General features: G+C 40.2%; 1 long non-coding RNA gene across 1 annotated transcript; it reads right to left on the bottom strand.

Moving 5' to 3' along the window:
* Positions 1–6,709: 6,709 nt before the first annotated feature.
* LOC138638140 (uncharacterized) lies at positions 6,710–11,658 on the bottom strand. The gene is made up of 3 exons (XR_011312455.1): positions 11,490–11,658; positions 8,829–8,916; positions 6,710–8,724 (listed from the first exon to the last, which is right to left on the bottom strand). It is a non-coding gene; the product is annotated as an uncharacterized lncRNA (long non-coding RNA).
* Between the last annotated feature and the right edge of the window lie 1,008 nt (positions 11,659–12,666).

Raw genomic sequence — 12,666 nt, 5'->3', positions numbered from 1 at the left:
TGTTTAGTGATTGTAAACGGAAAGGATGCCGTATACTATGTAGTGTGGTGAAATGGACACTAATACTATGCACTGAGATTATATGCACTTGTGTGAATTTTGAACATTTAATGCTGTGAAGAAATACATTAAAGGGACACTGTCACCTGAATTTGGAGGGAACAATCTTCAGCCATGGAGGCGGGGTTTTGGGGTTTTTGATTCACCCTTTCCTTACCCGCTGGCTGCATGCTGGCTGCAATATTGGATTGAAGTTCATTCTCTGTCCTCCGTAGTACATGCCTGCACAAGACAAGATTGCACCTTGTGCAGGCATGTACTACGGAGGACAGAGAATGAACTTCAATCCAATATTGCAGCCAGCATGCAGCCAGCGGGTAAGGAAAGGGTGAATCAAAAACCCCAAAACCCCGCCTCCATGGCTGAAGATTGTTCCCTCTAAATTCAGGTGACAGTGTCCCTTTAAATGAGTTTGTGTTTGAACTTTGTGGGTCACTACTTCATCACTGCACAGCGTGCTACCACGGCACTGCAAGAAAAGAGTTATGTGAATAGAAAAAATCTAATAGAGAATTCTTAAAATATAAAAACCTCGCAATATGTACACTCATAGTACTAAATGACCATACAAAACTTAGACGGTGGCGATGTCCAATAGATAAAGTAATGTACTTCAAGCAGAAGAGCGCTCCAGCCAGCAGTGCTCACTGAGATGGCTACGATGTGCCTTCCCCGAACAGGTTCCAGGGAGAATTCCAAGATGACATCACCAGATAACTATGGATAAACTAAATAACCAACAAACACGTTCCGAAAACACGTTTTTTTTTCCTCAGAGATTGCTATGGTCCAAATGTGGCTGGCTTAAATAGTTGCCTCAATTAACCATTTCTAGACAGGAACCTTTTATTTATAAAAATGAAGGCACTCAGTGTATAAATTGGCCAATCCTTGAGAGACCACAAGTCACAAAAAGGCATAATTTTCTTTGATGTTACCCTAACCCAATGTCTAATGTATATACCCGATTACGTTGTCTCTCTATGTGCACTATATGAAATATATATTTTGAATGGTTGCTAGTAGTGATGAGCGAAAGTGCTCAGATACCGTGTTATCCAAGTATCTTGGGTGAGTTCCGATAATATATTCGAGTCCCTGCGGCTGCATGTTTTGCGGCAGTAGACAGCTGCAACGAGTTGTATAACTCCTGAGCATGCTCAGATAGCACATTATCAAAGCACGTTCGTTCATCACTAGTTGCTAGGTTTTTTTTAAGCTTTAAGGTCTAAGTTCTCTTTGCTATGGAAAGCCTATAACTCCTCTCTTAGGATTATATTATGTCTGCTGTGCAACCTCCTCTGTTCTGTAAAACATATTAACCTGGCAATGGTCTAATACATAAAATAGCTAGTTATTATTATTTAAGGATATAGTGCCATCAGTATTCAAAACTCTTTACAAAGTATAAAATAGTGGGTAACAATATAATGATTCAAAAAGACAGCAATGGCAAAAATGAGTGATGACTGACATGATGGGACAGATTTAGTAGGAACCCCGCCATGTCAGGTGGAGGCAGTGTTGGAACACTTATAGATCAGGTTACACGCTTGCTCTAGGAGATAAGTTTGGCTGAATGAGCAATGCTTACAATATCTGTTGTAATTTCATAGAATTTAACCCCTTCTCTCCTCAAGCCAGTTTTCACCTTCATGACCAAGACAATTTTTACAATTCTCACCAGTGTCAGTTTGTGTCTTAGGTGGTAATAACTCTGGAAGGCTTCAATGTATCCCAGTGATTATGATAATGTTTTGATAAAATATTGTACGTCATAACAGTGGTAAAATTGTTTTCGATATGACTGTGTATATTTGTTAAAATATCAGACTTTCAGTGAAAATGTTGAACATTTTCAAACTTTTAATCCTTATGCCCTTAAACCAGATAGTTATGTCACACAAAATAGATAATAAATAACATATATCATGTCTACTTTACATCTGCACCATTTTTTAAACATAATATTTTTTTAGGAAGTTAGAAGGGTTAAAACTTGATCAACAAACTCTCATTTTTCTAACAAAATTTGCAAAAATCATATTATTTAGTGACTACATCACATTTGAAGTGACTTTGGGGAGACTATACGACAGAAAATACCCAAAAGACACACCATTCTAAAACCTGCACCCCTCAAAGTCCTCAAAACCACATTTAAGTAGTTTATTAAACCTTCAGTTGCTCCACAGGAATTAATGCAATGTTAAATGAAAAAATGAACATTTTACTTTTTTTCACAAAAATTTTAATTTAACCGTATTTTTTTATTTTCACAGGGGTAACAGGAGAAAATGGACCACAAAATTTGTTGTGAAATTTCTCCTGAGCATGCCAATACCCAATATGTTTAGGCGCATGGCAGGCCTCAGTAAGGAAGGAGCACCAATTGACTTTTTGAACACAAAAATGGCTGGAATCAAGAGCAAATGATATGTCATGTCCCTGATGTGCCTAAACAGTGGAAACCCCCAACAAGGGACCCCATTTAGGAAACTAGACTCCTTAAGGAACTTATCTAAATGTGTCGTGAGCATTTTGAACCCCCAGGTACTTCACAGAAGTTTATAACGATCCATGAAAATAAAAAATCTAATTTTTCTCTTAAAAATATTCTTTCAACCCCATTTTTTTTCTTCACAAGGCTTAACAGGAGAAAATGGACTGGAAAATTTGTTGTGAAATTTCTCTTGGGTATGCCAATACCCCTTATGTAGGGGAAAGCTACTGTTTGGGCGCATGGCAGGGCTCGGTAGGAATGAGCACCGTTTGACTTTTTGAATGTAAAATTTGCTGGAATCAAGAGCGGACACCATGTCGTGTATGAAGAGCCCCTGATGTGCCTAAACAGTGGAAACCTCCCAAAAGTGATGCCATTTTGGAAACTAGACCCTTTAAGGAACTTATCTAGATGTGCTGGGAGCACCTTAAACCTACAAGGGTTTCACAGAATTTTACAACGTTGAACTATGAGATAACAAAAAAATTTCTCACAAAAATGTTGGTTTTGCAAAAAAAATTTCATTTCACAAGGGTAACATAAGCAAAGAGGACCCCAGAAATTATTGTAGAATTTCTCTTGAGTGCCCTGATACCCCATATGTGGTCAAAAACTACTTTTGAGGCACAGTGCAAAGCTCAGAAGGGAAGAAGCACCATATTAAGTTCAGATTTTGATGGATTGGTTTGAGGGTACCATGTCACATTGGCAGAGCTCCTGAGGTGCCAAAACAGCAGAAACCCCTCATAAGTTATGTAATTTTATAAATTATTTTGGAAACTTCAATCTTCAAGGTTTTTCAATTTATCTAGATGTGTGGTGAACTTCCAGATTCTTCAGAGAATTTTATAATGTTCAGCAGTGAAAATCTGTAAAAAAGCAGTAAAAAATCTCGTTTTTCCACCAACATTTTATTTTAGCCCCAAATGTTTTATTTTCACAAAGGTAACAGATGAAAAATTGCATGATACAATTTGTTGTGCAATTTCTCCTGAGTACGCCGATATACCATATGTGGATGAAAAACTTCTGTTTGAGTGCACTGCATGGCTTGGAAAAGAAGCGACATGTGACTTTTTGAATGCAAAATTGGTTGGAATCATTAGCGGACTCCATGTCGGATTTGACAAGCCCATGATATGTCTAAACAGTGGAAACTCCCCGCAGGTGATGCCATTTTGGAAACTAGACCCCTCAAAAAATGTATTTAGATGTGTGTGCATCGCATGGTGAATGTTTCTTTGCAGTGACTCTCTGTATATGGTATATGAAAGTGCAGACCAGTCCATTCAGTTAAACAAATGGTATACAGGCACATACTGGCCAGATGCAGGCTGAAAGAAAGCACTTTCAAACTCAGTCGAGTGAATGGTCACCTATGGCAGCATTACAGTATATGTTAGGAAAAGCTCCGAGCAAATACTGTCAGTACTGTCAGCTTGATGCACAGATGCAGTGTCCACCTAGCCTTGGTGGCACTAGGCAAGAATATACCCTTTCATCCATTGAAATTTTCCTTGCGCTTACGCCCCTGGCTATGCTTATAGAAACACTAGATGGTAGCCCGATGCTAACGCATTGGGTATTCTAGAATATGTATGTAGTTTATTTATGAAGATTTTAAAATAATACATTGAATACACAGGATTTGGCCGGCCGCGACCAATTAGCGAAGCGTGGTTCAACTCCCGCGACAATTCATGGCCGGACTGCGCCTGTCACTGATTGTTCGCGGCCGGCCACGTAGTATATAGTACAGCCACGTAGTATATAACAGCCCACGTAGTAAATAGCACAGCCCACGGAGTATATAGCACAGCCCACAGAGTATATAGCAGAGACACGTAGTATATAGCACAGCCACGTAGTATATAACACAGGCCACGGAGTATATAGCACAGCCACATAGTATAGAGCACAGCCCACGGAGTGTATAACAGCCCACATAGCATATAACACAGTTCACGTAGCATATAACAGCCCACGCATGTAGTGTATAACACAGGCCATGTAGTGTATAACACAGGCCACATAGTGTATAACACAGGCCACGTAGTGTATAACACAGGCCACGTAGAGTATAACACAGGCCACGTAGTGTATAACACAGGCCACGTAGTGTATAGCACAGCCCACATAGTATATTGCACAGCCCACGTAGTACATTGCACAGCCCATATAGTACATTGCACAGCCCACGCAGTATATTGCACAGCCCACGCAGTATATTGCACAGCCCACGCAGTATATTGCACAGCCCGCGTAGTATATAGCACAGCCCGCACAGTATATTGCACAGCCCGAGTAGTATATTGCCCAGCACGCGTAGTATATTGCACAGCCCGCGTAGTATATTGCACAGCCCGTGTAGTATATTGCCCAGCCCGCGTAGTATATTGCACAGCCCACGTAGTATATAGCAATGTGGGCATCATATCCCTATTAAAAAAAATAATTAAAATAACAAATAGTTATATACTCACCTTCCGTTGGCCCCCGGATCGAAGTGGTTACCGACGCTCCTCGCACGCTCCGGTCTGAAGAGTGCATTGCGGTCTCGCGAGAGATCTCGCTCTGCACAGCTGAGGGGACTCTTTCTCTATTTTTGCTGCATCTATTCAGCCTCACACACAGGCATGCACCTGCTTGTGAGGGGGCTCTGCACACTCTTGCTGTGCCCGGATACACCTCTGGGATATTCATTGAGCATAATCTCTATTTAGAGTAATTTGCATTGTTTGGGGTTGTCCTCACTATTTATACATGTTCTCTCTATGTTTGAGTTTAACAGTTTGAGGGTTTTATACTTTATCTGTTATATTGACATCTCTTAAGTGCTGGAGGCTGATCACCTTCAGTTTATTACTGTATATTTTGATGATTTGGGGGACTTACTATGAACAGTTGATATGTGATATTTTTGTATCCTGTTATTGTTACCACCATTATACCGTTTGTACAACCTTAGGCTTCTATTCACCAATATTGCAGGTGTGTGCATGCTCACTTAGATATACTTCCCTTAAGTACTGCGAGCTGGGCCAGATATAAAAGTTGATTTCTTTGTCTATTAATGTTTTATTGTTATGATAGGCCGGCAAGACTATACTTGACCTTATTACAAATTGAATAGTGTATTTTCAGCAACTATACTAGCAGCAATATTCTATGATACCTATTGTACTATATGTCCAGGGGGAGGCTCCTTATTAGGAAGCATTGATGTCTTATTTTGTTTTTAAATGTTTTTAAAGTGTGGTGTGCTGTTTTGTGTTTTTTTGGCTGACAAAATAAAGAATTTAAAAAGTGATTTATATACTATTAGCTGGGTGGTCCCCATTATATATAGTGTGACGTCTTTTTCTTGCTCCTGTTGAAGCTATTACAGGTCACACTTTGGGTTGATCCCTTTACTATTGCTATTTTGCTTGATGGTGCCCTCCATTCTTTCATTATACAGATACGTCATCATCTCGCAAGATCGCAATGCATGGAGCGGTCACCGGAGCGTCGCGAGGAGCGGGAAAGGTCTGTTGTGGATCCGAGGGGCCGACGAACGGTGAGTATATAAGAATTTTTTGTTTTTTTATTATTTTTAACATTAGATCTTTTTACTATTGATGCTGCATAGGCAGCATCAATAGTAAAAACTTGGTCACACAGGGTTAATAGCAGCGTTAATGGAGTGCGTAACACCGCGGCATAACGCTGTCCGTTAGCGCTGCCATTAACCCTGTGTGAGCGCTGACTGGAGGTGAGTACGGAGTGGGCACTGACTGCGGGAGGAAGAAGTGGCCATGTTGCCGTCGGACTGTGCCCGTTGCTGATTGGTCGTGGCTGTTTTGCCGCGACCAATCAGCGACTTGGGATTTCCTTTACAGACAGACAGAAAGACAGACAGACAGAAAGATGGAAGTGACCCTTAGACAATTATATAGTAAATATAAGGATAGAAAATCTTTGGTATGACATAAGAATTAAATATTTTTGCCTATCACATTCTCATCATCCAGTCTAAAACTCACATTTCTCTGCCCACCCTCTAACAAACTGTATCCTGTTTTGCCTCAGTTTCAGACCTCACCATTAATCCAGACAAATCTTTAGCTTAACCAATAAAAACTTTCCATCTTAAATTCGAATTATTCTTTTTATTTTAAAACAGCTTTAATTCCAGGACGCTCTACATGCAAAAACAGGTTTATATTACATAGCAACCATTTAGCCATAAATAGCAGGATGCAAACAAATTCAATTAAACATTGCTAAACGACAGACAAATACAATGGAAATGAAGACTTGGCACATGAGGGCATACAGTGTACATGGGAGGGAGGAAGGATAAAGCAGGTGATTGTAACATCTGCTGATGTGGCAGTGTGACGGCAGAAGACATTTTGCAGGGTGTAGGCATTCTTGACTAGGTGAGTTTTTAGGTTGCATTTCAAAGCTTAGATGCACAGGAATAGTCTGATGGGCTGTGGTAGTGTGTTCTGAATATAGCAAAGCATGGGAGAAATCTTGGAGACAGATATGTGAGAAGGAGACAAGAGGAGAACAGAGAAAAACGTCTTGTTAGGAGTAGGATCAGACAGTAGTGGGGAGGTAGTGGGAGATTAGGTCAAAGATATATGGAGGGGACAAGTTATGGAAGACCTTGAAGTTCATCACTAGTATTTTCAATTAGATTATCTACTGTATGTAATTGTAAGCAAGAGGAGGGATTGGCAGATGTGAAAGGCACAAGAGTAATGAAAGAAGAGGTGGATTATCCTGATATCAGGGTTAGGGATGGATTGGATGGGAGCAAGAGTGCAAGGTGGAAGACCAAACAGGAAGATGCTGCAGTAGTCTATTCAGGAGATGATGAGGGCATGGCATGCTAATTCAAAGTTAAAAAAACAGTGGATTTAGGAAATGTTTTTTGAGTTGGATATGGTAGGAGGTGATAAGAGTTTCAATGTGAGGTATCTTTTCTCCTTGTGGTAACATCTTGGCTAGAGAGATAAATTTGAATGGCAATGGCGTAGAGGTGGTACCCAAAGATTACTTGTAAAGATGGGCCTCCTGCACATTTATGCTAGCTCGAGATTAAGAGCCTGTCATTTAACTTTAATCTCTACTCACTTACTTACCTGCCCATTGTACAATTCTTTTCAAGGGATGTACAGTTCCCAGAAATATAAATCATGTTATGGACAAGCCTCGAAATTGTTCTTTTGTGTTCCAGAATTAATGACATTACACAACCTCTTTAATGTCTCTTTAATTCATTGAGATCCCAGGATCACTGCTCTAGCCCATGAAGTCCCAGCTCTCTGGACAGTCATGTCTCCTCACATTTAGCTATTATCTTGGGAATATGATACTGTAAGAATATTTATTATACTTTTCATTCTAAAGTACTTACGGTATTTTATTTTAGACATTTCTTACACTACTATCAGATTTTGAGACTCATTTTGAGACTGATATGTTTAACCAAATACATCATTTAGCCATTATAGTCACAGGAGATTCCGCTTTCATTGAATGTGGGTGATCCACTAATTCACACAATATTATCATTATATGTTTATTTGAACATTGAAAATTTGTTAACAATAAAAGCTCCTCATCAGAAGCCTCAAGAGCATGAATCTGAAAAATCTGGGTATTTGAATAGGGAGAGCACTATATGCACTCTAGGCTAATTGACCATTATGGACAAAGATCACATTCACAATTCCTTTCTTTCTACAGTGTCCAATAATCTTGGCTAAACTGGATTTTCTGTTTTACCTTGAGCATTTCTTTTATTGATTTTATTTGAGTGGTTATTACCTATTGAGGAGCCCCTGGAGGTTATTCCTTATAGATGGCCTCCCTCATCCTATGATTAAACCACATTTTAGTATTGTATCTGTAGGTCTTGACAGTTTTAATGACATATCCACTGAGTGTGCACTATTGTAAATGCCAAGGACAGAGAGTAATATTCTTTTCTATAGAATGTTATAGACTGCAGTTTACGGCACCTTCTCTTCTGCCGTGTCCAGATGTCCCTTATCTTTCTGCCTGTTCCTCAACAAAGCTTTGACATTTATTCGCCAAAACAAATGTTTTGTTTTCAAGTATTGGCGGAGGTGCAAAAAAGACCTATGATTCTTCAGTCCATTGTCCTAAAAAACAACAGAAAAACAAATTGCTCATATAAATCATCCCATCAAGCATAGATACTTCAAGGGAAAACTTACAATACTTTGAAAAAGAAATAAACAGGTACCTCAGAGAAACCGTTCTTCCTATATATTTCAATTGTTCTGTAGACACATGTAATTTCACCTTTGCGATCCTTAAGTGATGTTATCTGCCTGAAGATTACCAAGTAAGAGCAGAAATTGAAACTGGCAAATATTCCACAAAGATTCCATTAACTTGGAATTCAATTGAAAAATAGCAAGGTTGTTAATATTAGTGAAAAACAAACCAAAGGTGTATCGGATAGATAAAGTTCTCATGATACAAGCACATTTCTATCTCTAAAGCGCCAGGGACCACAGCAGGATGGGTACACAGGGTACTGAGAAATACTGAACATGGGTGGATAATGTTACATATTGTACAATACGGAATGACTACAGAGAAGAAGAATGTTTTGTGATGGAAGAGAAAAAGCACTTTGTTCCTATCAACACAGAAAAAAAATGACAGAATAAACAACGCCCCAGGAAATGGAAGCAGCAAAGAATGTTCTATTCTTCTTTTAGATTACAGGTGATTTTACAGATTGAGAAATGAAGGCACCCTATCTCCACATTGAACAAGTAATGCAGGTCCTCACATGGACCTGCAACAATAAAAGAGAATCAAGCGTAGCTAAAATCCTGCTACTAGGAACATAATGCTTATTAAAAAAAAGGGAAGATGTGTCCCCTGGCAACCAATTAAAGAATCGATCAGCTTGGTTATTATGGGAGACATTACTATTAGTCTCATATACTTGTTAAGTCCCAATTTTCTAAAACTGTAGCTTATGGTTATTTGCAGTGTAGATTTAAACAGGTAATCCAGAATTATAACATTGGTGACCTTTCCCCTAGGAGAGGTCATCCATGTCTGAGCGGTGGGGGTGCGACACCCATCACCCCAGACGATCATCCTGTTCCCGGTGTCAGCAGTGACAGGAACGGCTGCGGCCACTATTCAGTCAATGGAGCTGTGCAGCTCCATAACTGATAAATTCTGGCCATCACCGACAGCGGAAACAGCTGATCGGCAGGGGTGCTAGGTGTTGAACCCCTACCGGTCAGACGTTGATGACCTATCCTAAGGATAGGCCATCAATGTTAAAGATCCGGAACAACTCTTTTAATTCTTAATTTCATTATAGTCTACACTAGCCAAGGAGTGTCACTAGATAGGCAGCGGGAGCTTAGGGAGATAAATAAATGGCTTAGAAACTAATGTAGGAAAGAAGGGTTTGCATTCCTGGAGAACTAGGCCGACTTCTCTGTCGGCTACAGGCTCTACGGTAAGGACGGGCTGCACCTCAATGGGGAGGGTGCAGCTGTGCCTGGGGAAAAATGGTAAGACAGATGGAGGAAAAAATAAAAAAGGTCTAAAAGACCCAGGGGAACATTTTTTTTTACTTTGTGAAACATACATTCCCATAAAAACAATATTTTTAATTTTAATTTGTTAAAAATCACCTTACCCAGTGCACATAGTATAGAGCATAAGTTAATAGCCTGTCATTATTGATAACCTGTCATATCCCTATGCTTACCTGCTGACCCTACCTAGCAGTGGAGGTTGGCACCCTAAGAACGATTTTTTGGTGCCCCCACTCCACGATAGCTGTCCCAGACTAGCCCTGATATATCCTGAGGAATACTATAGGTGGGAAAACAATAAGCAAAAAGGTAAGAAATGAAGGGATAGTACTTAACAAGAAAAACAGGCTATTTTGAAAAAAAAAACTCATTATCTTAGATATAACGTACCACTCTTGTCATCCAAAAAATTGAAATTGCTCCAATAGATATAAAACAAAAATAACCCTCAGCAAGTAGACAAGGTATGTACAGAAGAGGTATTACAGCAAAGCTTGCTTCAAAGATTCTAAGACTTCCAATGTTCACAGCGATTTAAAAAAAATCTGCAAATAGTGTGCATTGGTGCCAATAGGAAAAGTATAGGCTATATAGTGAGCCTCCAATAATTAATATTTAAACAAACACACAAAGTGTGCATTGATATCAAAAGAACAGTAAAGAACAAAACTGTCTCTCAGCCTTAGATATACACCATTTTCACACACACATAAAGTGTGAGTTGATATCAAAAGAAGTACGCAAACATAGCAGAGCTGGGGGTTAGCCCAAACTTATCTTTCAGCCTCAAACTTATCTTTCAGCCTCGACGCGTTTTCCCGTCCATACGGTTCATCAGGAGGCACAGTATAGAACCAGCCAGTACATAGATATGAGGTGTCCAGATGCAGAGACAGACGGATGGAGGAGTTTTTAAACTATGATCTGTGGGGAGGGAGAGTAGTTGTTCTAATAAGGGGATAGAGTAGACAGAGAATGGGAGGCAGTAGGGGTAAATGAGGATTTAGGGGGGCTGGGATATGCAAAAAAAGCAGGGTGCTGAGTAGGAGTAACAAATGTGCTAATAATATTAAATGTCTGCTGGCAAATGCAAGAAGTCTAGCAAACATAATGAATTAAGTGGATCTTTGTAAAATCCACATTAAAGCCTGTGCTCAATGAAGTTTGGGGGAAGTTACAGCAGTGTGGAGTCACTACAAGTAAATGTACATGGGAATGGCAATAATGGAAATCTGCTAATTGGAGTTTGCTACAAGTGTTATAATATAGCTGAACGGGTAGAGGATGAAATACTGCAACAAATTAAAAAAATCGAACAAAGTCCAGCTCACCATGATCGACATCCTTGGAGACTCGGAGCACGAAACCACTGTGTCAGGGCGTAGAAAATCAAAGAAGAAGTGAGGAATCCAGCTCAACGAGATAGTGAAAAAAACTTCTTTCTTTATTCACTTGAAAATATATTCAGTGGAGGATAAAAACATGATTAAGGGTGCTTGGTCACCAGAAACGCGTTGATACAGCTTTTTATCCTTTGTAATTGCTGATGTTTTTATCCTCCACTGAATATATTTTCAAGTGAATAAAGAAAGAAGTTTTTTTCACTACCTCGTTGAGCTGGATTCCTCATTTCTTCTTTAACAAATTAAAAATGCAGCAAACAGTCATAGGGTTCTTATAATGGGGGATTTTTAGCTATCCAGACATTCAATGTGACATAGAATCTTATGGTTGTGCTACAAGCTACAATTTCTTATCCACAGTTAAGGACAATTACCTGAACCAGGGAAGGGGAGGTAATCTAAAATAACATGGTAAGTTTCAATGTACTGTTCAATGAAACATTCAAAAAAGGAAATGCGAAAATGCAAAAGCCTGGAACTTTAACCCCTTTCTGACATCGGACGTACTATCCCGTCGAGGTGGGGTGGGCCCCCATGACCACGGACTGGATAGTACGTCCAGCGCGATCGGCGGCGCTCACTGGGGGAGCGCCGCTGATCGCGGCCGGGTGTCAGCTGCCTATCGCAGCTGACATCCGGCACTATGTGCCAGGAGTGGTCATGGACCGCTCCCGGCACATTAACCCCTGGCACACCGCGATCAAAGATGATCGCGATGTGCCGGCGGTATAGGGAAGCTTCCCGCAGGGAGGGGGCTCCCTGCGGGCTTCCCTGAGCCCCCCGCAGCAACGCGATGTGATCGCGTTGCTGCGAGGGTCTTACCTCCCTCCCTGCTTCTTCCAGGCCCGGATCCAAGATGGCCGTGGATCCGGGTCCTGCAGGGAGGGAGGTGGCTTCACAGAAGCCTGCTCAGAGCAGGCACTGTGAAGCAGCCTGCACTGCTCTCAGATCGGTGATCTGACAGAGTGCTGTGCAAACTGTCAGATCACCGATCTGTGATGCCCCCCCCCGGGACAATGTAAAAAAGTTAAAAAAAAATTGTCAAAATGTGTAAAAAAAAATAAAAAAAACAATTTCCTAAATAATGAAAAAAAATATATATATA

The sequence above is a fragment of the Ranitomeya imitator genome, chromosome 5 (genome assembly GCF_032444005.1).
Source record: "Ranitomeya imitator isolate aRanImi1 chromosome 5, aRanImi1.pri, whole genome shotgun sequence".
Taxonomy (NCBI): Eukaryota; Metazoa; Chordata; class Amphibia; order Anura; family Dendrobatidae; genus Ranitomeya; species Ranitomeya imitator.
This window is presented reverse-complemented; position numbering and strand designations above follow the sequence as displayed.